Source organism: Perna viridis, chromosome 3 (genome assembly GCF_037379345.1).
Source record: "Perna viridis isolate PV_CMFRI_1.1 ecotype Kerala chromosome 3, ASM3737934v1, whole genome shotgun sequence".
Classification (NCBI taxonomy): Eukaryota; Metazoa; Mollusca; class Bivalvia; order Mytilida; family Mytilidae; genus Perna; species Perna viridis.
This window is the reverse complement of record NC_142447.1, coordinates 36,658,693-36,664,003: the sequence shown is the minus strand read 5'-3', so window position 1 is coordinate 36,664,003 and position 5,311 is coordinate 36,658,693.

The following is a 5,311-nucleotide window of genomic DNA, read 5'->3' as shown; positions in this document are numbered from 1 at the left end:
ACGAAAAAAAGTTATAAAAATTGGGGTGGAGCCGTAGAGACTTGATAATAATAGGTCATCACACGGGCTTCTGGTTGGCTTTATTTAAAAAAAGCGAACAATAACTGCCATAGCAATATTGCCGCCGGTTGAAATTAAAAAAAAAACTTAAAAAATCATACAGCCGTAGAAACTGATTTGGGGAACTCCTGTGACAATGGAACGTTTGGGGAACATATGTGTTGGTGTCCGACACAATTAATACAAGTTAGTATTGTATTCAATACAGAATGAAATTGATCAAAATTCTATAATGAATTGTTCTCAATTTTATCATGAAACGTACTGCCATATTGCTTATTATACTATTCCATTTGGATTTTAACTAGAAAAGCCTTTATAAAGAAAACCCCGAATTCCTGTTCGCAATTCTACATACATATATTTTCATCAAAGGTAAAATGTTGAAGCGACGATGCAGATATTAATAACATCTTGTTTTTCATTACATTAGAAAACGGTATGAGAAAATCGAATTTGCGTTACGTACATGATTTAAACGGACTCGAGTTTCCCATTCCCAAGATGGTGAACGGAGAATTAAAATGTTGGAAATCTGTAATCACCGGTGTTATAAATCAACACATGTTAGTTCAAAATTTTTGATTAAGTTTGTCGAAAAAATTCTGCAAAAAGAATCAGATACTCAATTCTTTCTTTATTTTCTTGATCCTTCTTTAAACCAATACAGAATCTTGTGGGAAAAAAAACAAAATATGGCGTTACGATTTAAACAGGGTATAAAAATCCCATGAAATCAAATGTGAAAAGATCCCTGGTTTCTTCTTAAGAAATGGCATAAATCATTGAAATTCATTTTCACTGAGGAAAATTTATGATTAACTCCAAAGAAAATAATTAAATATGGAATGTAATTTCATTTTAAACGGAAATAACATTGGTTAAAAAAGACAAATTCAAACGACGTATTCTCTTTTTTTCTTCATCCATTTCATCTAGGACAATATCACGTGAATGTGTTAAACATTGGAATAGATTTAAGTCTCAGAGCTGTCCGAGCTCATTTGTTAGAATAATGACTTTATTCACGGTGTAAGGATAGAAGTTACTGGAAATATTCCATTTAATTTGAAAGATGAATAATGCGGTGTAGAATATACAATTGAATTTGTCTAAAGCTTGGGTGATACATCGATAATATTATCTATAGTTAGGCCTCCTGATGGACATGTTACATACATCTTATTTCGTTGCATGGTGGCAAAACTTCGTTAATTCTGTAGAAATTATTTCTTTTTCGGACAGTGATTAAATTAGAGTGGTTATCTACTAATTCACAAAAACAAGTATTTTGATGAAAGAAAAGGGATAAATTAGGTGCTATGAATCGTGCTGATCCTGTGATAGATGTGTAAAAATATATCCAATAATTGATGAATGTCTACATAGGTCTCGTAAAAGAAAACAGCATATTTGTAAAATGAAACAAAGTAACAAGGATATAATCAAGCAGAGAATCTGATATACAACTATTCTAAATGTTACTGCACCAGAACTGTACTTGGTCCAGCTATTGGGCTTTGTTCTGATCGATTTCAAAGTTATTATTAATTGAATGCAATTTATACATCACATACATTGTAGCCTATCATAATTTGTACCTGGAGCAGGATTTGTTACGTTTTTGTTTTTGTGTTTGTATGGTTTTTTTTAATGACTTAGAATAAAAGCGTATAATAACTTTGAGCGAAAACGTATTATATGTAACCTTTTATTTTTTTTTTTTTTTTTTTTGGAACAAACCCTGAATATATGAATATAAAATGATTGATAGTCTTCCGAATAATTTATTTGCTCCAGAAATCATTACAGTAAATTTAGGCATTTTAGTTCTGCTAGCTATGTGTGTAATTTTACTCACTACTTTGAAAACATTCCAAATAAGAAACCGGTGTTAAAATAAGAGCAAGAACAAAATTACCAAACACTAATCCGATCCATAATGTAAGTTTACATTAAATCTGACAAAATAGACACCAACGGAGTAGCTGGCACTACAATGATCCTGACTTGGTACAGAAATTTCAAACCAAATGGTGAATTGAATCTAGGTTTTACAGCGCGCCAAGCCTCCCTCCTCCGTTGCGGTGATTAAATAGCATTTGCATGTTATGGTGTCATGATCAGTAAGTCAATGGTAACATCAGCATAAAGTTACATTATTTATTAGTTTACCGCCTTATTGTTTACTAAAATGGATATATTGCTCAATAACTCACTTATAGCGTTTGAAATTTGTATAAAAATCTTCAATAATTCAAACTGTTACAATGATGACCAAATTGTAAATTCTTCTAAAGGTAACTATCAAAACAAAAACCATTTGAACAGTTGTATATGTTCTTGCAAACTAATTGTTCTTTCAAGTGAGATCAAAGATCGGAGCAGCAATGTAATCTCCTGTCGTGTTTGTTAGACACATTTGACATTATTTTATCTTAACCACGACTTTTAATTTAATAATTCAGTTGATAAAACCTATATTTTTGTGACATCAAAATATTTATGCAATATAGAATGTAATTCTCTCATTTCCTTCTGATCATAACACTTTTAGGTTCATGTTGATAAATACTGAACCGCTCATCTATTTTTTTTTCTGAACTTTTAAGGATTTATTCTCTGTTCGCACATGTATTGCTTGTACATAACTTCGTGTTGTGTCTTGTTCCTTTTTATCTACAATATATGTTATTGTACTTTATTGTGTTGTCGAAACTATACGTGGACCGTCTTTGTTTCCTTATTTCGTGTTTTGGCCATTTGTGAATTCTGATGTCTCTGAACTGTCATTCCGTATTATTCTTTGGTTTTTGTCAATATTTTGACTTTGACTTTTAGAACAAGTTCTATTATGTTATATTAGTAAAAAAATGACCATTCAGTAGTTTACCAACAGTCAACTTTATTTTGTTACTCTTAAAAGCACAGAGATTAACCCTTCCGTTTGATACTGATGGCTTATAACACAGTATGCATTTAATTAATCAAAACCTGCCTGAATCAATATAATTTTCTCAGCCCCAAAATGTTGAGAAAAAAAAAAACTTATGACAAACTAAACAATAAAGTGTTGAAATGTATCAATTTTGCTCGCAATAGTATGTTTAGTGTTCCATCAACGTTAACACTGTTTTAATTTAAATGGACCAAATATTATTTAAACCGTTGACGGAGACATTATTTCCTGAATTTAGTTAAAAGATTATTAGATTGACAGAAAAACCAATAATTTAACATTTTTATATCAAATATTTATTTCTATTCATCTTTTTTTATTTTTCTGTTATCATGTAAACAAGTAGTAGTAAACTTGTAGCCGAATAAAATTGTTCTCGTCTGCAAAACGTATTACATCCAATGTTTATTATCAGAGGTAGACGTACAAAATAATAGCAGTAATAAGACATGTACTCTATCACATTCTCCTAAGAAGAGATAGGGGAAAACCATAAATCTGTGCTGGTTGTGATCTACCTGCTATCTATTGGATTCCTAAACACAGTTATCATAAAAACAATACTACATAGCTGCAAAACGTACCGCCAAACCTCTTTCAAAATGTTTAACTTCTATACTCACAGCTGACAAAGAGGGTCTCAAGTTGAACCACGACACTTGTTACGCCCGTAATGGTATCAATTCAATGTGGATCCTGAAAAATTCGAAAGATCTTCTGGAAACCCTCAATTCAAGATTATTATCAAAATACAATAGCATTAAAACCTATTATTTTTCAAATCTTTATACTTCTATTCCTCATACTAAGTTAAAATCCCGTATCAACATAAAACATCATTGTTACTCCAAAAGGATGGTACATCCAGGAACAAATATGTAGTTCTTGGTAGAGATTCCTCATACTTTGTAAAAAACATAATTCTAAATCACGTTTTTCAAAGATCGGTCGGCATTCCAATGGGTACAACGTGCTTATCTACTTGCTGACATATTCCTTTACTCTAATGATGCAGACTTAATAGCGGATCTGAATCTGATAGAAACAAAGGAACATCGTTTAGCTAGATCCTTTTATCTCAGTCTCCGCTATAGATGATGTATTATCGTTAAACAATCCTAGTATCAGGGATTTGATACATCGCATCTAGCCCCAAAGAACATGAGATAAAGGATACTACAGGTACTGTGAAGTCAGCCTCATATCTTGACCTTCAGTTACAGTTCGATAGTAAAGAAAACAACTATTGACCAAATTATACAACAAACGCGATGAGTTTTCATTCCGTATTGTCAATTTTCCTTTTATCTGTGCCACTGATCCTTCAGTACCTGCGTATGGAGTTTTCACATCACAATTCATACGTTATACCAAAGCTTGCCAAAACTTTTTGTACCGCGCTAGACTTCTAACAGTTAGTCTTCTTGAACAGGGTTATGTTGCTACAAGATTGAAGTCATCACTACGGAAGTTTTATGGTCATCATCATGAACTCCTGGATCTTTACGGTTTATCCATTTGCAAACTGGTTTGCCCAATGTGTTAAAGTTTTCCTTTCCTCTTTCGTCTACCCTGGAGTTGACTTTTTATGAGCAACACGGCAGGTAATAAAACATTTTTATTTACAACTTATTCAACGATTTGTTGATTGTAGTTACACGCATTTATTTTAAAGTTGGAATACTTAAATAAGCACCATCACATTTAAGCTAAGGCAAGCAGCAATCAAGTACATTACGCACAAATTATCTACTGTACAAGTACTTTATGGTTACTTACTGAGTGATTGACAGCATTAAGATTAAAGTAATAACCCGGCATATTTTCAACACAAAATATGTCTAACAATCAATATTTCTTAAATATAGCATAACCATGAATATGACAGTTAATCCTTGGATGTCAATCTGAAATCAACAGCTTTTTTCTTGTGGTACTTAGAAAACTCAATTGAAAATAGAAATACTTAAAATGTCTTGAATTTACATATTGAATCATTAATTTTGCAAATACCAATTACGAAAACTGTTCTATAATGAGAACTGTGGCATCATATAATCCCCAGCTACGACATTTAAACCCTTTCTTACATTTTAAACGAGAAACATTCAAACGTTCATTTGGTGACACTTTCAAAATGGATTTCTTTGGAATAGACTTAAGATAAAGTGATAAGTACAATATGTCCATGGAGAAATGCGAGGTGATACATCGGAAAACTTACTAACTGAATACATTGGAAAAAGTTCCGCCTAATTAGAACGTTTCAATGATCCGATTGGTCTTCAATGT